Raw genomic sequence first — 24969 nt, forward strand, 5'->3', positions numbered from 1 at the left:
ACCGGAGCCGAGGTCGGATGCTCAACCGACTGGGCCACCCAGGCGCCCCTCCTAGGACTACTTTTAATCCTGTTGCCCATGGAAAATATGTGCAATTCTCCCTTTCGTTTCGTCAAACGTGACTGGGATCCAGCTTTGTGCCAAGCCCTGTGTTACATCTGGTGATAAAGGAAGAGTGTTATTATCTACGTCTGTTTCATTTTCTAGTAGAGAAAACAAAACAGGAAGTGAATGCTGACAGCATCTTATGATATATAGAGAGAGATCTTCCTCCACTTAGGGCGCCGTTACATCCTAATAAACCCCATGGTAGGTTGAAACTATGGTAAGTCACAAATGCATGTAATACATCTAACCTACCAAACATAATCGCTTAGCCTAACAACTCTTAAACGTGCCCAGAGCGCTTCCATTGGCCTACATTTGGGCACCACCATCTGCCACAAAACCCATTTTATACTACAGTGTTGAATGCCTCATGGAATGTGGTGACAACTTTACTGGCCGCGAGAAACCAGAATGGTTGTGTGGGTACAGAAGGGTTGTTAAGTATATTGGTTATGTAGCTCCATGATGGCGTAGCTGACGGGGGGGGGGGGGGGGGGGGGTGGCGCTGTGGCTTGCTCAGGGCCCAGCATCACGAGAGAGGGTTGAATTGCGTTGTCACCAGCCCCTACAAAGCCCCAAATTCAAGATCTGAAATCGAGTTTCTACTGACTGCATATTGCTTTCACGCCATGGTAAAGTCAAAAACTCGTAAGTTGCAATGTGCATCCTAAGCTGGGGACCATCTGTACGTGGTATAAGCAAAGTGCCATAGACACCCAGAAGGGGGAAATTTCAAATCTGTCTGGAAAGATTTCAGAGACGTAGTGGTGTTTGAACTGGGTCCCACACGAGGACTGTAGAAGGGACTCTTACGTGAAGAAGGAAGCAAAAGGCAGCAGCAAAGGGGGGCAAAGGATACAAATGGGAAATTGACAGATCACAATGTCAAAGCCAAGAACATGATGATATGTTCAAAAGCATGGTAATTAATTCCTATCAGGGAAATCTAGAAAGCTGGATGATGCCAAGTGTTCCTGAACCTCAGAGGATATAGATCGTTCTGCAGAACAATCTCTTAATATTTAGTGAAATTAGGTACGCGAATGCTCTCCAGCAAGGACTTGTACTTCTGAGCGTCCGTCTCCCAGGGAAATTCTCATACAACTCCACTGCGGCATTATGTGGGTTCTGGGGGTCAGAGGTAACCCCGTGGACAGATGACAGTGTGCAAGGAACTAAGACTGAGATGAAGGGGTGCCAGGGTGGCTCAGTCGGTTGTCTCCGACTCTTGATCTTTGGCTCCGGTCGCGATCTCACGGTCGTGGGATCGGGGATAAGTGAGCTGTGTGCTGACTTGGGATTCTCTCCCCCACCCCCCCGCCCCTCCCCAACGCGCGCCCTTTCACTGTCAAAATAAATACATGCCCTTATTTATTTACTTTGAAAGAAAAACAACAAAAATAAAACCGAGATTAACATCACTCTGAACCTGAGCCCATAAAAGGAGAGAGGCAGAAACAGACTGAAAATTGAGGAAAGGCATTTCGGACAAAGGGGATGGGGCTTGGGAGAGAGGAAGTGTGTTGCTTCCTGAATATCAGAAATGTTGGCCTTTCTGCTGCATTGAGTGTGCCTGGAGGGCAGTGGAAGAAGTCGGGGATGGGGGGGGGCAGGGGTCGGAGGGAGAATGTAAAGGGTCTTGTAAGTCATGCTAATGGCACAGACATTTTATTTTATTTATTTATTTTTTTTAACGTTTATTTATTTTTGAGACAGGGAGAGACAGAGCATGAACGGGGGAGGGTCAGAGAGAGAGGGAGACACAGAATCTGAAACAGGCTCCAGGCTCTGAGCTGTCGGCACAGAGCCTGACGCGGGGCTTGAACTCACGGACCACGAGATCGTGACCTGAGCCGAAGCCGGATGCCTAACCGACTGAGCCACCCAGGCGCCCCGGCACAGACATTTTATAGTCCGGTTAGAGACATGGCCATATTTGGATATTTAAGCTAATCACTCAGGTAGCAGTTGGAGCAAAGAGCTAAAAGGAGGTGATGTGTCATGTGCTAAGGGCCGGTGGAATCCTGGTAGTAGTAGGGAAGTTCTCACTTTTCAGCTGTATTTTCCCTTCCATCGATAAGTGAAATGGCAATGGCGTGCGAAAAGTGTCACTAAAGTGCCCAGAGCCCCACCTCTGCCCATCGCTCGGAGGCTTCTCCTGTCTCTTCTCCGAAAGCCACGAAGCTCTCCTCGGAGATCTTTGTACCCTCCAGTCAAACTCCCTCAACCAACTTCTGTGAATTGTCTTAGTGCAGTCTCAGGACTGATGGGTGAGGTGGGCCTGTTTTTCACCTTTCAGACCACCCACACTTCCTCTGATTCACATTCCTCCTCCCTCCTCGGGAAATGGAGGGAAGAGACGATTCCCTGTCTTGGTAACACACAAAGACTTTTGAGGGAAGTCTTTCCTGGGCTCTAACACTAGCAAATCGATCAATGTATTTACCATAGTAACAAACTCCACAAGAGAAACCACACAAACATCCCAATAGATGCAGAGAAAGCGTTTAGCAAAACCCAACATCCACCGTGGATAAAAACTCTCAACAACTTAAGAATAGAGGGAAATTTCCTTAACTTGGTAAGGACACTTAAGCAAAACCTGTAGCTATCATCATTCTGAATGGTGAAAAGCTGAATATTTCCCCTCTGGGATTAGGGACAGGACAAGAAAGAGATTGGCAAGAGATGGGGGGGGGTGTTGGGGGGAGAAGAAAGAAAAGAAAGAAGGAAGGAAGGAAGGAAGGAAGGAAGGAAGGAGAAAGGAAGGAAGTGAGGGAGGAAGGAAGGAAGGAAGGAAAGGAAGGAAAGGAAGGAAGGGAAAGGAAGGAAGCGAGGAAGGAAGGAAGGAAGGAAAGAAGGAAGGAAGGAAGAAGAAAGGAAGGAAGGAAGGAAAGAAGGAAGGAAGGAAAAAAGGAGAGAGAGAGAGAAGACATTCAGATTGGAAAGAATGAAGTAAAATTGCCCTTATTACAGATGACGTGACAGTAAAGGAGATCAGAGTAGGCGACCCAAAAGTATGTCACTTTGGCGTACAGGTTATTTTGAGCTGAAGGCAACTTAGAACTGACAGATGCATAAAGGAGCCTTCCTGAAGCTTCCCTTGTCTGACTAAAACCAGAAACTTCTGAGAAAGGAAGCTGCTAGAAATCCCCTGTCCAGGAGATGTGTATGGCCATGAAGAAGACACAAAATGGGCATTGCGATGAGTCTGTACAAACAAGCCTTGCTAAAGTAACCTTTCTCTTCCTTTAGTTTCCCCGCAGGTTTGCCTTCCCACAACTTACTGCCCCCGGAAGCCCACACTCCCCTTTGCTTTGTCCACCTACTTCTTATCACATTTTGTTAAAACGGTACATAAGCTTTTGAGTCCAAGCGCCTCTTTGGGTTTTTACTTCTCTTCTGTGTATCCTCCTTGCATGCAGAATTAACAACGTAATTAAATTTGTATTCATTTTTTCCCCTATTAATCTTTCTTTTATCAGTTTAATTCACTGCCCCCACGTACAGAACCTAAGGAGGTAGAGGAAAACCTTTCCCTCCCCTACAATGAATGATGTAGAAAAGAGGATAACATCTCCAAAAACTTAATAAGTGAGATCACATGGTGGCAGGATACAAGATCAATTTACAAAAATCATCGTAATATTATGTGCCGTAATTGAACAATGGTAACTTGAAATTAAAATACCTTTTACCAAGCGTGAAAAAAATGCTAAGGCCTCAGAGAACATATGACAAAAGAAAAGACCCATAGACCAAGAGTACAAAACACTGAGAAGCATCAAGGAATTAAATAGATGGAAGAACTGCTGTGTTCGTGGGTCAGAAGACTCCATACGGTTAAGACGCCCGTTCCCAAACTGATCTATCTACGTGCGTTCAACACGATCCCAATTGAAACCTCCGTGAGCCATGTGTAGAAACTGACAGATTCTGAAATTCGTATGTGAAAGCAAAGCGCCGAGAACGGCAGAACCACGATGAAAAAGAACTAGAAAGCATTACTTGATTTCGAGACTTCTTTGAAAGCTACGGTAATCAAGATAGTACGGTATTTGTGTCAGAAGGGCAACTAGATCAATGGTACACGAGAATCCAGTAACTGACCCACATTTATATGGAAAAGTGGTTTTCAACAGGGTGCCAAGCAATCCAGTGGGAAAATGACAGTCTTTTCAACAGACGATGATGGAACAAGTTCATAACCACACACACACACACACACACACACACACACACACACAGATGTCTATCCATCCTTTACAATGTATAGAAAAACAACTCAAAGGGGATCGTGCAACTAAACGCCAAACCTAAAACTGTATAAGATCTCGACGAAAACATCAGAGAAATTCACTGCAATGAGCTTGGGTTACCAAAAGACTTCTCGGGGATGATACCAAAAGCACCACCTATAAAAGAACAAATTAAATACATTGGCTTTGATCAAAATTAAAAAGTCCTGCTCGTCAAAAGGTGCTGTTAAGAAAAGGCACAGACCGGGAGGAAATATTTGCCAAACACAGACACGATAAAGTGCGTGCATCCAGAATATGGAGAGAACTCTTGACATTCAATTAAAAGAAAACAAACAAAAAATTGGCAAAAGTTCTGAACAGACACTTCAAAGAATATGTAAGGCTGGCAAGTAAGCATGTGAAAATATGTTCAACATACCAGTCATCGGGGAAATGAAAATTAAAGCCACAGTGTGATACTCTTACACACCTAATCAAGGCTGGCTTCCCGAAGGAGGTGTCATTTGATCAAAGGCACGAAGGGTACCATGTACCATTATACACATTTTTACGTCTCTGTGATCTGTTTGCACACATATAACCTCTCTGTGGAAGATTCAGTGTGTTCTCTTATATCTTTTCTCACCAGCTTACCTCCAGCCTCCAGCATAGTGCTGAACGGTCTTAAGCCTTCAGTGAATGAGAGTCACAGGCGTGGAATTTTATTTGTTTATTTTAATGTCTTATTTATGTTTGAGAGAGAGAGGGCGTGAGAGCGGCGGAAAGGCAGAGAGAGACAGAAACACAGACCCTGAAGCGGGCTCCAGGCTCTGAGCTGTCAGCACAGAACCTGATGCGGGGCTCGAACTCACAAACCTGGAGACCACGCCTGAAGTCGGAGCCACCCAGGCGCCAAAGTCATGGGATTTTAGATTTGCAAGGGACTTCAGAGATCAGCTAGTTCAAATTCCTCATTCTATAAGCAATCGGATTGCATCTGAATGCAACCAAGCAAAAAAGCAAGAAGAGAGTCAAATAGGAGGCATGTTTTCTGACCTCACGGTGGCCTGAGGCTAACCTCTTAAACTTTGTGGGTTTCAGGTGTTTTGTATGTAAAACAAGAGAAAACTGCCTGAGGACAGTGGGCTAAACCCATAATCTCCCCTCCCTCACCAAGGTAACAGCATGAATTCTTGTATATTCCTCCTTATAAAGTTTGAAGAACATTGGAGGTTCAGAACAGAGGTTACTTATCTTATAAATCATCTCTCTCTCTCTCTCTCACACACACACACACACACACACACACACGCACACACCAAATCTACAAAAGAAGATGCACAGACTTGGAAAAACCAATTCCGGACAAACCGGAATTCCTAGAGTCCCGATTTTAAAGCCGGCTCCTGCTTGTGACCTTGGGGGTGACCTTGAGTATGTCAGAGCGTGCTGAACCACGTCTCTTCTTAACTGGATATCCTCACACAGAGATCGCGAGATATCAAAGCATGAGCATCTTGTCCCCACCACTCAGGGACCAGGACCAGAAGCTAAGAAACGTATCACAGATGCATTTGCAGCGTCTCTGATCCTGTACTAAATATTACAGTTAATTCTCCCCATTCAAAGGAGTTACATGCCATTAAGTGGCAGTAAACACTGAATTAGCCGATCCTGGATCGCTGCTTCTACAAAAAATACACACAGAGTCTGGGGCGCCTGGGTGGCTCAGTCGGTTGAGCGTCCGACTTCGGCTCAGGTCATGATCTCGCGGTTCGTGAGTTTGAGCCCCGCGTCAGGCTCTGGGCTGACAGCTCAGAGCCTGGAGCCTGTTTCAGATTCTGTGTCTCCCTCTCTCTCTGCCCCTCGCCTGCTCATGCTCAGTCTCTGTCTCTCAAAAATAAACAAACGTTAAAAAAATATTAGAATACACACAGTTAGGTTTCTGTGAGCCTCTGGATACAGGTCTAGCAACTGACCAATGCGTAAGTTTGTTTTATGCGTGTTTCTGTTTAAAGACACCTCGGTTGGTCTATATTGTTTATTCACTACCACTGGACAGTGCTATAACTCCTGCCTTCACCAAGGCTGTCTAACACATCACAACCTTCTTCTAGACAGCTCCCTGACACTGTGCTCGGGAACCATTTTAAGTAACAAAATTACCACCACCACCACCACCAAAAAAACAAACCAAAAACGCGATGAAAAAGAAAAATGTCACTCAACAGACCCTGAAAAATGGCCTGAGGTCTGAAACAAGGAGGCAGAGTGTCCCCTTGTTCAGCCGGAGCTGGGACGCTGGGTGAATACACAGCCTGAGCTGTACACTGGGGGAACCAACGTTTTTGCTTCTCTGCACACACCAGCAAGTGACCGTGAATGTACTTTGAATACTGCCCTGGGGATTACAAATACATTTTAGAGAGTGAGTGGGTGAATTTGCAAATACAGAATCCATGGTCCGTGAGGACCAGTGGGACCGCTGGCACCTTCCTGCTTCTAAGCTTTCCTCTGTACGTTGGCTGTCAGGAGCCCGAGAACGATATTTTGCAGGCTTCCTCGTCCGCCGGATTATTATTTCGATTCCGCCAGAGGCAGGAACTCGCATCGGATGTGGAAGGTGGGAGAGAAGCAGGGACAGTTCTAATCCTGTAGGTGGGCAGGTGTGTGGGTTTCAGCAGAAGGCTGTGTGACGTTTTATGAAGCTTGCCAATTTCCTGTGGTTCCATTTTCCTGTGAATCACCTGCCTTGGGTGACAGTTGCTTACGATTCCTCCAACGGCCCTATATCCTGCTGATGGGCATCACTGACGATTCCCCCTGATGTGCGTAGCTCCCGCTTCGCCGCAAGTTCTCTGGAGCACCTGTGATATTGTGATTTATAATAAAATATATATTTGATTTCATCCCTCACACAGAGCTCCTGAAACCTTGGTCAAGTCCTAAGTGATAAGAACGCGAGGGGCATCTTTCACTCTAACGTGGTGGCTCTGGGTGAGCTCTGGGATGGGGGCTGGTCCCCGGAAAGACCAAGCCAGGGGTCCAAGCCTGGAATTTTCAGCCTCACCTTCCATTCTCCAGGGAGGGAAGAAGAGCCGGAAATGGAATTAATAATCGATCGTGCCTCTGTGAAAATCCCAATAGTGCTGGGTTCAGAGAGCTTCTAGGTCAACGACCACATCCACGCCAGTAGGGACAGACCCTCCTGTGCTTGGGACGCTCCCAGAGCCTGCCCTATGCAACTCCTCATTCGGCTGTTCATCTGTATCCTTTCTCATTTCCTTTAATGAACGGGTAAACATAAGTAACTTCTCATGAGTTCCATGAGCCACTCTAGCAAATGAATCGAATCTGAGGAGGGGGTCCCGGGAACCTGTGACCTAGAGCCCATCAGTCAGGACAGGTAACAACCGGGACATGAAATTGACTTCTGAAGGGGAGGCTGGTCTTGGAGGACGGAGCCCTTAACACGAGGAATCCGACGCTACCTTCAGGTAGATGGTTTCAGAGTCGAGGGAAATCAAAGGACACCCAGCTGGTGTTTCAGAGAATTGCCCGGTAGAGGACAGCTCCGCACATCTGGGGTCAGAGGGGCCGTAGGTGTGGCAGTGGCATGAGAATAAAGGACACCCAGGAGGAAGCACTGCGTTTTTACACTTCAGCACCCAATTCCTTGCATTCAATCCCTTCCTGACAATATCTGGAGTGGTTTCCGTGTCTCTGCCTAAAATCACAACAGCACACCCATATCTAACCATATCGCTTGGACTGACACTAACTGATTTGTTTGGAAAGAAGACAGTTGGGGACAAACGTTCCCACTGAGCGTCTGAGATGCAAATTCCTCTGTTATCATTTCCATTTGCTCCACGTTGACGGTCAGGTTTTGAAAAGCATGTTCAAATGATTTGTGTTATTACATATTCAGATAAGGCACACATTTATAGGTTGCTTATGAAGTCCCAGACATGATGCTAAGTACTGTAGAAATGTGATCTGATTCGATCCTTACCACAACCCAGCGGGGCAGTAGCTTTTACAAAACGAGTCTCATAGAAATTAAATTCCTTGGCCAGAGTCGTGAAAATAGCAAATGATGGAATGGTGGTTCAATACAAAGTTTCCCACAATGACCTCACTGCTGCTTTGGACAGCTGAATCCTTCTCAATGAATCCATATTCCCTTATTAGTCTTTAATAATGGGGGGGGGGGTATTGAAGAAGTCAGGTTTTGATGTTAGGAAAGAACAATTTGTGTATTTTACATTTTAATCGGATGCTCACAGTTAATGACAAGGGACCCATGTTCTCAATCACAGATTCGATTATAAAATCAACATGAATTGGAGACAACTACTCTGCCTTGCACATCCTTCCTCGTTTAGTCAGAAAACGATTGCCCCCTTTTCAAATGTGCAAAGTGCAGGTGGGTATGGAGAATGTCTCCCCTGGCTAAACCTTTCTAAGGCGCGTGATACGAAACACTTCTCAATTGACTGTCAATTCTGTCCAGGCTCTGGGGTTGTATCACCAAAAAATCCGAGTTTATTTACCACTCATTTGTGCCTTGACAATCCGAACAATGTTATGGGCTGAATGCCACATATTCATTTAGTACTAAACATTTAGGACCACCTCCGTGCTTGAAGTACGTGTGCTCATAGAGGGGCGGGGAAGACTATTTTCATGGATAGACACGAACACCGCCTGTATGCTGTCTGGTCTGTCCCTTTATGAGACTCTTACAATCTTTCATGGCAAACATAGAGAATAAGGCTTTGAGCTCTTGCCTTCCTAGAAGGAACGAGAGAAGCCTATTGTTAAGGACTGAATGTTTGTGATCCTCCAACATTCATATGCTGAAGCCGTCAGTGAGGCTGTTTTTTTGGAAACGGGGCTTTTGAGGAAGTAATTAAGGTTGAATGAGGTCATAAGGGTGGCGCCCTGATTCCATCAGATTAATGTCTTGCCTCCTGGCTGGAAGACTGCAGAGAACGCTATCCGTTCTCCCTCAGCAATGCCAGCCTTGGGTTTCCGGGGCAAGTCAACCCAGGGTCTACAGGGAATTCATACACGAGAAAGGAGCTAGAACGGCTGAAGCAAAAGAGGGTCTAGGTAGCTTGTTTTGTTTTTGATTTTAATGTTTATTTATTTTTGCAAGAGACACAGAGTGTGTGCGGGGGGGGGGGGGGGGGGGGGGGAAGGGCAGGGAAAGAGGGAGGCACAGAATCGAAGCAGGCTCCAGGCTCCGAGCTGTCAGCACAGAGCCCGATGCGGGGCTCGAACTCACCAACCATGAGATCATGACCTGAGTCGAAGCCGGACGCCCAACCCACTGAGCCACCCAGGTGCCCCTAGGTGCTTTAACTTCCGAAGCGTAGGGAATAAGGTTGGCCAAACCTGGAAGGCTCCCAGGGAAGTGACTGCAGGCTCCCGCCCCAGGGTCCTGGCATGTCAGTATCTTCAGCTCCGCCCTGGCCCCGCCCCCCCAAGTTTGGTAGGACCCGTTGGCCTGACTGCCCCCAATTCTCCCTACTTATCCGCTCACACAACAGCAATGAGACCCCTTTATTTCTCAAAAACGTCTCTTCTCAGTGCTCTCTGCCACCCTCTGCTTCCTCTATTCTTAGACTCTTAAATAATCATGAATTGAACATGAACAGTGACCGCTTCCCTACAATGTGCCGCGGAGGAGAATCGGTAACCCCACACCAGATGATCTTTTCGTTAACCGTCCCCCCGTCCCCCGCCAAAGCGTGTCTGCTCGCGATTCTCGCATTTACAAAAGGCGGAGTCGGCGTTATCAATATCAAATTCATCGGCAACTCTAGCGGTGAGACTGGGGGGTTGGGGGGTGGGGTTCTGGATGAATTTCCTGAGTTGAGTGCCATCCTGCCTAAAACACCGACAGCAGTTTTCTGATTGCCTGACCAATGCCAACGAGCCGCAAGCCTGAAATTTAGACATTTATTTCCAAGTAGCGGATTTGGGGTCAACCGTTTCCGTGCACTTTTCATTCCTAAGTACTTAGTCCTTTGTGTTGCGCGCCAGGAGCCCTTCAGGTCTGCCACGGGGGGGACATCAGTCATTTCATCTGGCCTCGGTTTTGCAAATGTTCTAGAGCCTTGCTGTCCAACAGAGTAGCCACTGGCCTCGCGTGGCTATTTAAATTAATCAAAACGTAATGAAATTAAAAATCCATTTCCTCCGCTGCCCCATCTGCATTTTAAGTGGCTGGTGGTTACCGAACGAGACAGCACAGGCGTATAATATGCCCACCGTCAAAAAAGGGCCGCTGGAAAGCCCTAGTGAGGACAGCAGCCGAGATTTGTATTTTGTCCAGGGCTTAAGAGCAAATGTTCAGAATCAGGCGAGCCTGAGTTGAAATTGCGACTCTGTCCCGCTCATATTAGCTGTGTGACCCTGGGCCAAGTTGCTTACCTTTTCTGGGCTGGAAGGTCCTTATCTGTTATACGGAGATAACGACACTTCTAGGGTAAACTGCGAAATGTTTAGCCCCAGCCAGGCATTTGGGGACTATGCTTCCCCATCCGGCTGACTTTCTTGGGCAAGTTGACTTGAGACCTTTCATTTCTGAAAGGTACACAGTACGGAAGGTCGGGAACGTGGCATTTCATCCCGGTAGGAGAGCCAGCACCGTGGGATTTGTGCAGGACATCCAAAGGAGTATGAGCATAAAGAAAAAGCGATTAAAACTGGCCTATGGCCGTCTAGTTTGTGTTCCCTTTAAAAATATTTGACTTTCGGGGCGCCTGGGTGGCTCAGTCGGCTGAGCGTCCGACTTCGGCTCAGGTCACGATCCCACGGTTCCTGGGATCGAGCCCCGCGTCGGGATCTGCACCAAGGAGCCTGCTTGGGATTCTCTGTTTGCCTCTCTCTCTCTCTGCCCCTCCCCTGCTTACACCCTCTTTCTCTCCGCCCCTCCCCCCAAGATAAAGAAATAAACAATTAAAAAAAAGGATATGATGGGAACACCGATAAGAGTCAGCAGACCTACAGTTTGTTCCCTGAAATACGGTACCTTACCCTGGGGCCCCCAAAAGCATCCTTGGTGTCTTTATGTCATAGACAGGGATATCTATAAAGTGAGACTAATGATTTCTGTCCTGCCCACATCACAGGTTTATATTAAGAACCAAACGAACCCCTGCACGTGAGGTGCTTTGCGACCGTGGTGTTTCCCTCCACCAGTGCCCCCCCACCCCCCTCCCTCTGCCTCTGCCTCTAGACGACAAATTCCTGAAGGCAAGTACCCTGACTCTTTCATTTAGGACTTTTGCAAATACTACTGTGCATCCAGTCTTTCTTCCTTACGAACAGAAGCCCAAGAGGGCGCTCCACAACGTATCATGACAAAGCCGATCACGGCAGCTCTGTCCCCTGTCCGGGTCCCCTTGTACCTTCGGGCCCGACCAGGCCCTTTATGTCTTGGCCAATGAGACATAAAGGGAATTTGGCTGAGAGAAAGTGACGTGGGGAAGTTTATGCTTTCTTGAGGAAAAGATCCCAACAGCATGCTTGGCCTTTCCTTCTTCCTGCCTTGAAGGAGAAGTGATGGCTGGAAGTGCAGCAGCCACCTTGAGAGCATGAGGAAGAGGCTTAGTGATAGCAGACGTATCAGCCCAAACATCGTACAGCCCATTAGCTAATACCGTAAGTATCTGACTCCGGGCTTCTTGATATATAAGGAAAAAAAAAAGCCCGTGTTTATTCAAGACACTTTTGTTAGGTTTGTTGTTACTGGAACCAGTAACCAGTCTTAATTGACATAAAGCTCCAGTTCTGCACCTGCCAGTAACTGGTCAATAGCAGGTACTCAAAAACGTTGGATGAATGACCCGACAAATGCATGAATAAACACAAGGGTCATCAATCTTTACACCCTCTGTAGCACTTAGCTCTGAGCCTGGCATCTAATAAGCACATGATAAATATTTGTTGAATTCAATTGCAGAACCAAAAGTGATCATTTAGCACACCGAGGAAAGGAGCCAGAAATACTTCTCTGAAAAACCCAACTGCCCTTTGAAATAACACAACAAAACCTGCCAGATCTCGGAGTTGAAGGAAATACGAAATTGAGAACATCTAGTACCCAGAAGCGGTGCTCCAATTTAGAAAGCCTAAAATAATACCACTCATCACTCTTGTCTCCTGGCAAAGTACAAATTAGCGGCTTGGAAAATTCCTCCAAGCTTGAGGGTGACACAGACATTAGCCTAAATAGGAAAAGCCCTCGTGGCCTGCTAGGCCTGCTTTCCAAGGAGGGTTTACTGGGGCTCCACAAAGTCCAGAAAGTCACAGGGCACCTAATTTAAAGCGATCGCTGCCAAGAGTCAGAAAATGTAGCAATGCTCGGGAGCAGAGAACATTCCCAGGGCAGGCGGAGGCCGCTCCCTGCGGCTCCCCGGCTGCCAGCACGGAGCACGAAGGGGTCCCTAAAGCAAAGACTGGCCTCTCCTCTAATCCCCCCGCCTCAGTCATTTCCCTACCTTCAGCAGAAGAGACTCAGGCCCACCTCGCCCTCCAAGGAGCTCGCTCTGCAGACAGCCTGGCCCTTCCTCCAGGAGGCATCGTGTCTGGTCCGCTTTGGGCCCCCCGGTGAGACGCGAGGATGGAAAAAAAAAACAGCGGGCAGATTACGGAGCATGAATTATTAATTCCTATTAGCATATGAAAATGCTCTCAGCGGCTAGCACTGCCGAAATATTGCTCATGGCAGCTAGGCCCGTGTGTGTGGAGCCGTCTACACTCATGGGCCCGGACACTGAGCACATGCTCAAACAGCGCAGCGATGATTATGGAGTGGCCGCTCCGCCCCGGATGCTCACCGCGTAGGTAGAGAGGCAGCGCAGGTATTCGGGTCTGATCTTGCCCAGTTGATTCTGATGCCAGAGCGTCTAGAAATGAATTCCTTCCATGAGCCAGCTTTCTCGTCGAGACAATACCGTTTGGTAGCATTCGAGCCCAAAGACTAGACGCGGCTCTGAAGGAAAACCGCGTAGAGAAAATGCATCGCTGGGTGCAGCGCACTTGCGCGCGGGAGAAATCTACAGGCGCGGGCGCGCCCACGCTGATCCAGACGCGGTTCCTCCCCGCGCTCCCCGGAAAGGGGAAACGGAGGCTCGGAGGGGACATGCGCCAGCGACAAAGCCCGCAGGCTACCAGACCTGGAGGTGCCCGGGTTCCTTCTCTGGGAGCCCTGTCAGGAGGTTGGGGTTGGGCAGAGAACCACGCCGAGAGGGGGTCGGACGGGTGCAGCGCTCTAGAACACCTCCGCCGCTCTCCCCACGGCCCTTCCTCGTCCCCAGCCCAAGCCTTAGTTCTGGATCTGACACCTGAGTGCAGGAATGGCGTGCCTCTTCTGGGGGTCCTCGGGGACTGCTGGCCCAAACGTCATCGAGAGCTAAAGAAAACCTGTCGTGAGGCTGAGCGCACGCGCTCATGAGCTGCTTTTCTCTTTCCTTTGTGGCAGCCTTTTATAGGATCCTATGTCCGGAAAGTCCAGGGGCGGAGGCTGGGGCCGGCAGGCCGGGGCGGCTGCAGCCACCAGTGGGCTGTGTGGTCTGACGTACCTGCGTGAGACCGGGGCGGTCCTTAAAAAGAGCACGCTGGGACGCCTGGGTGGCCCAGCGGGCTAAGCGACTGATGTTGGCTCAGGTCACGATCTCTAGGTTTATGGGTTCGAGCCCCACGTCGGGCTCTGTGCTGACAGAGCCTGCTTGGGATTCTTTCTGTCTCTGCTCCTCCCCAACTCGTGCTCTCTCTCTCTCTCTCTCTCAAAATAAAATAAACTTCAAACAAAAAAAAAAGATGGAACACAGGTCACCAGGGCAAAGGTCATCTCTGAGATGATTGTGGCTGGTGAGCATATATCCAACAAGAAAAGCATGAGTTTAGACTGTGGACAGAGGTGGGGGGAAGAGGGGGGGGACGGCTGGGGAATGAACAGAAGAAAGAGAGACTTGGGTGGGAAGAAGAATCTAGCATGTATCATCCATCAGCTCTCCAAATCAGCTTACGGATACTGGTCACTCCCTCCCCGCCTGATCGCCACAACCATCGCCCCTAAAAGACCCCGAACCTCTTGAAGATCTTTAGACCAGGGAGTCCGGCATAGCGGACATTTGTGGAGTTTGGGGCTCTTTTGATATGGCGTCTTGGTTGCCTTTGGGGAAACCGCTTCCCTCCCGCGAGACACAGTCTGGATCAGCCACGAAGCAGGGACGCGCATCTGAGCTGGATCCATCAGACGCTTCGCAATAGAACGTGAGTCCTGAGCAGTGACGGTGGGCATGAAGATGATACCCGCTCGGTTACTCCAGCAGCTGGGCTCTGGTGGGACTGGCAAAATCCATGCTACCTAGACCCTCGAGTGCCCTTGGTCCTCACTCCTCAATATTCCCTTCGCTTCTTGGAGCTCTCCTTCCTCCAAATCGTCATAAACAATAAGCTAAAGCAGCTAATGATGCTATTGTCCACGATCATCTAGAATCTCACAATCCCCGTGGGCCAATCAGGCTGCTGCTAATACAGACACTATAAAGTATACAAAGAAGTCAAGGACGGAGGGCTAGGGTGGCTACGACAAACAGGGACTTGGAAGGAGCAAGACCGGGGCATTGAGGACAAAGCGGTTGGGGGACTTTTCCACGGGCCTGAGAGTATTTGTAGCCAGTGTAAACGCTCACCGAAAAGCCCCTTTCACTGAGGGTGGACCAATGGACTCTTCCTTCAGTATCAATCCCCCTCCTCTGCAAATAGCCAAGTACCAATGAGAAAAACCGGTGGCTAAAGTGGCATCTACGGGACTAGGGATGGAGGGGAGGAAAAGGCTCAGCGGTATGGACTTCCTCTCACCAAAGCTCTCTTGTCACCTGCTGCCACTCTAGACTGACCGGGATGCTGATATTTGTAACCAACCGTAGACATGAGGGACATCAATATGATAAAATACCTCGAGGAGGTCATCCAGCTACCTGGTGGCAGGTTAATTACACCGAGCCACTCCTGTCACCGGGGCCTCTGCAATTTGTCCTGATGGAACGGACCTTCATTCTGGGTTTGATTTTGTTTCTTCTTCCTGGCCTGTCAGGCCTCTGCCAGCCCTGTCATCTGTCAAGTCACCGAATACATTATTCACTGTCTCACACAACATTGCTTCTGACCAAAGAATGTACTCCCGGGGCAGAGAAGAAAGGCAATGAGCTGATGCCTATGCGATCCACTCTTATCATGAATCCTATCACCCAGAAGCATCTGACTTCACAGCTTGGTGGAAAGGCTCCCGGATGGCTCAATTACAGTGCCGGCTGGAAGACAATACCTTCTAAGTTGGCGGCCGTCTTTCCGCAGGTCGGGCACCAGGGTCCAGAACGTGGCGTCTAGAGCGCACGGGCCCAGGAATGCGGAGGGGAAAACGCCAAGGGCACCCCGCCCGGACATACCTGAAGACCCGTTTGTAAATGTTTTTCTTCCGATATCCTTGATTCTGACTCTCTTAGGACAGAGAGTGGAATTGGAAGCAGAGACTGCCCACCCAGCTATTTCCTGCTACTCATTTTACTGGGACGAAAGTGGTCACCCCGTTGGCGGGGACGATCGACTAGAGTAGTAAAGGGAAATGGGACCGCTGGTACAAGTGGCGAGGAGGCCAAGTACAGACAGAGCTCTGTCTGGGACAGTCACACCTCTCTGACCTGGGGCAAAGCTTCACGGGAAATGGCAATAACTCTGCACAGGCAGATACACCACAGGCTAAGAGCCGTCAGGACGCAGAGTTGGGTCTTTGTAACCTGTCAAAGGGCCCCCCGTTGGCCGAGGTCCTGGGAAAAGGGGAGGGAAAGTAGAATGGGTTCTAGAAGAGGGAAGCATTATAGATTGGCGGGACATCAGCCACTGCCCCATGAGCAGTTCAAACATTCGTTCGTTCGTTCATTCATTCATTCATTCATTCCACAAGCGTTTATTGAGCATCTCCTATGTGCCAAGCACTGTCTGGGCCAAGGGGTAAAGTAATGAATGACGCAGACAAAATTCCCTTTCTTCATGGAGTCTGTGTAAGTGACAAATCCCATAAAGAAACGAAATGTATATCATGCTAGAAGGTGATAAGAAATACACAGGCAAATAGACACAGAGAAACCGAACCGCATGTTGGAGGAGGACGTAGGCCTTGGGGTCAGGGCCGGCCTCCCTGAAAAGGTGACACTTGAATAAGGACACCAAGGGCTTGCAGATGAACAAGCCGCGTGTGGAGATTTCCAAGTAGGAGGGGTGCCAGGTGCACGCGTGCTATGGTGGGGACAAGCCGGCCATATTGGGGGAGGACTGAAGAGGCCAGGGTGGTTGGAGTAGGGTAAGTGTGAGGGATCGGGCCACGAGGTCAGGGAGTCATGGGGTCCAGATCATGGATGTCCCGCAGGCATGCTGAGGAGTCTGGTTTCTTGTAGAGCATACTGGAGGCCACTGGGCGTGAGGGCAAGATGGTGGATATTGATCTGACAACCTTTCAACAGGTTCACTCTGGCCGCTGTGTTAAGAATAGATGAGAGCAGGGCAAGAAGAGGAAGAGGCAGGCTAGTCAGGAGGCTATGGCCGTAAACCTAGCAAGAGCCGGTGATGTTTGAAACAGGATTTTGTAACAGGGAAAGGAGGTGGAGTGCTTGGATTCCATACATGTATTTTTTTAAGTTTATTTGTTTATTTTTGAGGGAGAGAAAAACTGTGAGCAGGGGAGAGGCAGAGAGAGAGAGAGAGAGAGAGAGAGAGAGAATCTCAAGTAGGCCCATGTGGGGCTCGAACCCATGAACCGCAAGATCATGACCTGAGCCGAAACCCAGAGTTGGACGCTTAACCGACTGAGCCACCCAGGCGCCCCACGGATTCCATATGTATTTTTGAAAGTAAAACCAGTGAGACTTACAGACAGAGTGATATAGAATGAGAAAAAGAGGAGGTCAAGGATGTCCCCAAGGCTTCTGGCCAGACCCACAAAAATAGAAAAATTGTGCAGGTTGTGGGGACAGATCAAGAGTCACTTTGGACACCGAAAGGCAGACGTACAGCACCTACAATTGGAGATCGATACGGTGCGTACAGATAAGGTGCATGGCTGATGTCATATATGCATTTTTGTATTTTAAACCATTTCCCTTCTCTTTCCTCTTGTTTGCCTCACATGGCATGTAGGCTGGGTGGGTGGTAGTTAAATTAACCACCGACTTCACAGACTGCAAAATATTCAGGTGGGCTCTCGCAGGAGTCCAACCTACTGACTGTGGTCTGTGTGTGGAGCCTTGCCTTTCTCTCTGGAGTGGATTTAGCCTTCGTTTTCCCAATGGACAGAGCTCTCAGCCCTGAATCCAGTCTAGTTGCCTGTGGTCTTGTCCTTTTGACCTAATTCCAATAAGGCTTTTCCATCCAACCAACAGAGGATTAAACCTTGATCGCTGTTCTTTATTGGAGTTCGCTTTCTTGGAAGGGTCTCCAAGGATCTGAGTGAATGGAGACGTGGAATCGAAGCTTATACCTGGAAAGAGTCAGGCTGGGCAGACAAATATCCTGACAGCTATGAAATCCAGACTATCATGAAAGCAAAGTAAGTCTGAGGTCAGTAGCAGAAGCCCAAGAATGGCCGAAGGACTCAAGATCTGGGGAGAATGAGTAAGGGGTGTGCAGGACGATGGGCTCATGGGAGGGCAATGAAGATACATGCCAGAGGGAGAACGGACGTGTTGCTCTCAGCTGGCCTTGTTCTCTATACTGAGTCACATGGATAATCTGGATCCATTTAAGCGCCCAGACACAATAAACCCCCATTGTCTCCACTGGAGTGGTTCTCCTGGGTCTATCATTTTGACCGCCCGCCATAAGCTTCAGGAGCCACATACCCTTCCTCAGATCTTTCAAGACTGCACCTAGACCACCACTGGCCATGTTCTTTGCACGTGAAGCCTTGAAAGCTTGGCATCGAAGGCTGGTGAGGCCAGTGTCTCCCTGTCCCTGTGCTGTCCTCCCTGTTCCCTCCCTCATCACCTTGGAAATGAACCACGGTTGTCAATTTCCTGTGCAGAGTGACTTTCGGAGACGTGCTGGGGAGCATTTTATTGAAGTCGGGAAATTGGAAAGCGTCTCAATTTCTCTTACACCGAGATTTTATTATTTCCTTTGAAGTGAATTTTCAAATACACCAGACAAGTCTCCGCTCAAATGGAAGCATGAAAATGCGTGTAAAAATCAAAAAGAAGAGGGTTTTTTTTGGCTTCTCCCATTTTGTATCCTCTATGCCCTCGCTTGCCTGCCTTGCATGCGTTAATGGAAAGATCACCTCTGCATATCCATAAGCGACGGCCAAACAGCACCAATACCCCAGGGAAAAAATAGCCATGAGAGTTTTGTCTTACTTCACTTGCCAATTTTAGCTCTTTATCCTTCCGAGACTGTAGTCATCTTCCGAAAATGTTGCTTTTTTTGATTAACATTTTTCTACATGTTCCACGATCTGCGTGTATTACATTTGTAAGACAAAACAAGGAGCTACTGTAACTACAAACCGAAGGCCTTTGGTAGAATGGAATAAGGAAATGATAGTCTTGGACTTGGAAGTGACATTTTAGGCCGTCAAGAATCCTCTCGTAGCACCTGTGACAGATGAGGATCCTTCCAAAGGAAACTCCAGTAGGCCAGAGTCAGGGGAATTGTCTTTTGCCGTTACTAGCCTTCTGGAGCTAATTAGAAAATGTCTCCATGACCAGGTCAGGCCCACAGTCACCTCCCTGTGCTGGTGTTCCTCAGCCCCAACCACCTGGTGTACGAGGGACACCGCAGGGGAAGCTAAGGTAGCTCTGGGTCTGATGGAGCCAGAATGCCCCCTCGGCGGCCTCGGTCTCAGTACCCAGTGGCACTTGGGACAAAAGAACCTGGCCTTCCGTGTACATCATGCCCCCTCTCGCGGAAGCTGGTACAGGTGTTACCCGTACAGATGCCTGCTCAACCGCAGCTGAGCCCGCCATCGCCTTTAAACACCGTGTCACAGCATCTGGGGCACACTTCTGACGTTGGCTCAGCCTCTGTGACTTCCGAGGGCGGCCTGGTGATCAATCTTGGCCGCCCCTCTTCCCTCCTGACCCTCCGTGGCCCCCCATCCCAGGCATGCCGCGTGCACCCGTGAATCTTTACGGATACGTGTCAAGATCTGGGGAGAACGAGTAAGGGTTGTGCAGGAAGATGGGCACACAATCTGATCCAGCCTGGTCTTCGGTATTGACCCCAGGCAGAGACAATCCATGGATCTCCTGTTCCGTGGATGAACACAGAGGCGGCAAGCCCTCCAAGATTTCAGGGGGGTGGGGGGGGGCTCATTTCTAAGCAATCCCAGACCTAATCCCTACCCAAGAAGGAGACAGCCTTCACCGTGCCTGGAATGGGGACTATCCACCCTCCGGCTGGGACATCGGAAGCCAGCCTTTGGCAAGGATAACTGACTCATTTGTTGCAGTCAAACTCCCCACTCAGTCCACCTGCCATCGTTTCTTGAGAAGTTAGCGTTTCAGCGCTGGCCTTGTTACTGCTCGCCCGAATGCAGAAAACTCCACCCCACACAAGAAAGGAAGCTACTTTTCAATGGAAGAAACACAGTCGTCCGGTTCCCTCGTAAGTATGTCCAGCTCAAATAAAACTAATGGAAGAAGGGCAGGGCAGAGCTTAGGAACACTTAGTCCGTGGGAGATCGTCTAAATAACGCTTTCCCTTTGGCCAGGTTGGTTCAGAAATCCCACAAGGCCCTCCAGCCTAATGCGTGGGGAAGCCCCATGTCTTTGGAAAGAAGACCTTGTGTTCATTCTCCAAAAGAAAACTACAATTCAAGTCCCCATGGGGTCAACATCTTTCATACTCTCCGCAGCGGGTGTATTCTATTAAACGAGGTCTAGAAGTTGGCTGTCAGCTGTGTGGATCTACAGGCTCGGAAGCTCCAGTTCTCTGAGGTGGGTCTGATGAGCCAGCCCTGTGGGGTCAGGAGACCAGCAGGGCATAGTTCCGGGAAACTGACCCCAGGGGACGTGACCATCTCAGCTTCCTGGATGCCTACTCAACACAGGCACTCACGATTAAAATTAGCCATTATCTTGTACGTAAAACGCTTTCAAATGGACGCCTTATATTATTATCTCTACCTTGCCTGGTTTATCTGCCTAGTCTTTGTGATAAAATCTCAACTTTTTTTTCTATCCGATAAGCTGCCTTTCAATCTAATCCATCAGTGGCCTGATTTAATGGAGAGCTAGTGAAAAGCCAGGTAAAACGATACGATAAAAAAGCGTCAACTCAAAACTCACCAGTGCTAAATATTGTCTCAAGCCCAGAGATCGTACGTCGACGCCCACCATTCAACGTGCGCTGTGATCCGTCTCTGGCCCAATGTTTCCAACCATGACTTCCGTACTCATATTTTGTATTTTGGGGCACCTCTTACTTTCTAGGTCCGCACTTTTCTTATTTTCTTCTGGGAAATAGGCTTCATATTTTATCCCCACCCCTCCCCTTCTTACCACAAATGCTCTTTCCCAAGTCCGGAAGGCAGATTCAGAAGTGATATCCTTATTCTTACAAATTCCGTGTTTTCATATGACCCCTTACCCCCTTCACGGCCCTCACGATTGGTATGGGAGTGCACGTTCAACCTGAACTGGCCTCTCTCACAGGATTTTAGAACTTGAACCAGAATCCGGCAGGTATGCTAACGGGAGAGTGGCACCACGGTTCCCACCAGGAGGAGACAGAGAGTCTAGAAGAATACAAATGACAAGCTGAGAGATCAGAGTCGGAGGTGGTCACAGTGAGTCCTGGTGATTTTCAGGCCCCTTGTCCCATTTGCCCCTGCGACCAGCTATTCCCCTGCCAGTCTCACAACTTTGTGAGCCTCACTGTTAATCTCCATTTTACCTGAGCTGTGGCAACTGGATTTTTCAGTCACTTGCGCCCAACATAATCCCAACGAGCACAGGTGATAGGTGCTTTTTCGCCCATCCGCCTGCCTCCGTAGGTGCTGCTTCCTCTGCGAATCCACATTCCCTTATCTCTAACACACAGAAGCCTACCTTTCTTTCAAGACCAAGTTTAAATGCCAAAACCTTAATCAAAAATGGCAGCTGATATTCTCAGCTGAAGCGACCACACTCTCCCTGCCCTACTATACTTACCATATCTTCATGGCCATTATAACCTCCCATATAATAAAGCCATGTATGTACTTGTCTGATCCCCCCTCCCCCTTATCTTCCATTAGTTGCAAAGTTCCCGGAGGGCAGAGATTGTGTGACCATTGGTTTGCTAGTCCTCATAATATTCAGCACTGGACAGTCACGTGAGAAGACATACTCCCTTAGCTTTCTTTCCTTGTCTTTTCTTTTCTTTTTGAGTCGTATCTACGTCCAATTCTTCTGGGCTTGGGAGCCGAGTTCTGGAAGCAGTTGCATTTCCGAATCAAGCAAATTCCCTCCGACAACACTGTGTTCTAAGCGTGAGTTTCAAGCTCCCAGAACTTTGCCCACCCCAAGACCACTTGACCTACAGACCTCTTTTTGCTCAAAACAGATATGAAAGGGTGCCTGGCTGGCTCAGCGGGTGAGGCGTCTGATTCTTGGTTTCGGCTCAGGTCTCCAGCTCACGGTTGCCTGAGTTCGAGCCCCATATCAGGCTCCATGCTGACAGGGTGGATCCTATTTAGGATTCTCTGTCTCCCACTCTCTCTGCTCCTCCCCAACTCATGCTGGCTCTGTCTCTCTCAAAATAAATAAACTTAAAAAAAAAATAAAACAGGCACGCAAACATACCATTTCCGCAAAGCACCGTTACCTGAGGGGACCTCCCTTCATTTTGAGCCACTATGATGATGGGATGATGGTGGCAGTTGGCCGTCCAAATAGTAACCCTCAGGAAAGTCTGAGCCAGGATCAGAGCATAGGATCAGCCTAGGATAGGGAAACGAGAATCAGGAATCTATAGGAGTTGCTACCCTAAGAGCTCATCAAGATTGCAAGCTTTGGAACATCAGCGGTGCAGTTTGAACACAGCTCATGCTTTATTTTATTGTATTTTATTTTATTTTATTTATTTTATTTTTTAAATGTCTATTTATTGTGAGAGAGAGAAAGCACGTGACCGTGAGCGCGGGAGAGGGTCAGCCAGAGTGGGGGGGAGAGAGAGAGAGAGAGATTCCCAGGCAGGCTATGAGCTCTGTCAGCACAGAGCCTGATGCAGGGCTCGATCTCATGACCATGAGATCATGACCTGAGCTGAAATCAAGAGTCAGATGCTTAACCTACTGAGCCCCCCCCCCCCCCCAGGAGCTCCGGAGCTCATGCCTTGAGCTGTCGTGTTACCTAGTCTTGGAATGACCGTTCCAATCCTTCTTCCTGGACTACTGAAATCGTTCCTATCTTTCGGGGTGGTCTCAAAACCCACGTCTCCCTTAGGCTCTCTCTCTCTCTGTCCCCACCACCTGGGGCATTTCCCCCTCACCCACCCCTCCACGTACCCCCATTCCCCACTCCTGTAGCACTTACTGATGAAAAGCATACATCTGTTTGGCTTTTCATTTGCGCTGCCCAAGTCTGTCTCCCCGAGAAACGCACAGGCTGGAGCCCGTTCTTTTTGGCGTCCTACTTCCCAGCATGGAGCCTGGCACAGATTAGGTTCTCAGTCAATATTTATTGTTGGTATCATCCCGTAATTAGACGATGACAACGGGAAATATTTACCTTCTTGCATCGAGGTAAAACTGAACCTGATTAAGCAAGGCAGATAGGTGTCTGGGCAACTCCTGTGGTCTTCCGGCAGAGGAAAAAATGATAACTGATCTAAGCAAACACTTGCAACGCTAGCACCGTTTGCTCAGTGACGATAAATATGTCGGCATTGTCATTTTGTCTGTCATCCGCTGTTTGTTTCTCTTTGCTGGATTGCGGTATCTCTCGAGATCCTGTCATTCGCTTCCGTGAAAACCAGCGCTGCCTGGAACGGAAGACAATAAGCAGACTGGACAAATAATACGTGATTGATTAGTTGACTGACTCAGTTAATAAACATTTCCTCAGCTTCCGCTGGCTGCCAACGATACATGAACTAGGATGATTTCTTGAAGGCTCTCAGCGCAGCGAGGGAGACGGTCGTATTGTATTGCAGCTTGTCGTTCATGAATGCGAATTGCGACGGAGACATTTATCAGGCCGACATTGATCAGGTCAATATGGGAACAAAGCAAGGGGGTGAGGGCTTCTGCTCCAGCAAACGCTTCACGCAGGAGGCGGTATCTGAGCTTCGTTTGGCAGGTGCACGGGCCGCCCAGAGGAGAAGAGACTTCAGGCGAAGGGTGTCGGGCGAAAATGTCATGATTTTATGCCTCAGTAGAGCATGGCTGTGTTCGCCCAGCAAAAGCAGCCCATCTAATGCCTTACGTGCAACTGAATGGGTCCTGACCCTGAAGAGGGCACAGAGGAGCGAGTGACAGCCAGCCACAACGCATCGCATCGACATGACATGCGAGGCTCTGGTCCCAGGCCATACAGCTGCCAGAACAGCTCTTGTCCCCTCGCTGAGCCTGAGTGGCCCCACCTGCAAAACAGGTGTGATAAGCCCATTCCAATGCGAATTCAAGTTTGAAAGGATTTTGCGGCTCTGGGATAGACCCTAAGTAGTTTCCTCCTTTCCTTCGCTCTGCTGCAATCACTCCAGTGTTCTTTTAAGATTTATCAAAAAGAGCCTCGCGTCCTTCGTCTCCTGCAAAGTGCTCCCTGCGTTCCTGTCGAAAGACATTCTAGAGCACCACGCTGCTAACCCAAGGAGAGGACAGCGCAGGGGTGTGGAGGAAGCAGTTAAAATATAAAATAGTAACAAGGGTCTGAGAGTGCCCCTGACTGCCCATTGCCGCTCTAGTTTTTATAGTCCATTAAAACCTACAATCACTGTAATGTTTATGCATTATTGGGGAGATAAATTGCATAATTTTCATTTTGCAATTTAAATGTAATTATGATCGTACTAACGACTAAAACCTGAATTTGCTAGACTATCCGTTTTTCTAACCCTTGCCAAAATTATAGGTAATTACTTAAGGCTTACAATAATTATAAGTCCATCTTTTAAATAATTAATGTGCACTTTCCTGGTACAAAACAGCTAGTAATCAAACGACCTCCACTTACACTGCAAACCCACGCAATTAAGCCTATTGTGTGGGGTCTGTGGAAATATACCCATTTGCGTAAGGGTCTCTTCGGTTGGCGCGCTGAAATGCAAGGTTGCCGCGTTTTATGACATCAAATAAAGCAGAATTCCGCTGCAGGGATCCGCAAGATGGTAGGAATTCAATACTAATCTGCACGTCGCTGGAGTAGGTGGTGGGAGGCTGGGGACGGGAGAGAAAGTGAGGGGTTCTTTTCCTGCTGGACTTGGGGAAATGGGAAATGATCGTGGAGAACCTAAGTGGGTGAGTTTGGGGGGACGACCACCCACTTTTTCAGCCCCTCTTTTCTTCCCGAGGGCACACGCCCATCTGTCACATAACCAGGACATGACCGTGCTGGGTTTCGGAAGC

Source organism: Leopardus geoffroyi, chromosome E3 (genome assembly GCF_018350155.1).
Source record: "Leopardus geoffroyi isolate Oge1 chromosome E3, O.geoffroyi_Oge1_pat1.0, whole genome shotgun sequence".
NCBI classification, from domain to species: domain Eukaryota; kingdom Metazoa; phylum Chordata; class Mammalia; order Carnivora; family Felidae; genus Leopardus; species Leopardus geoffroyi.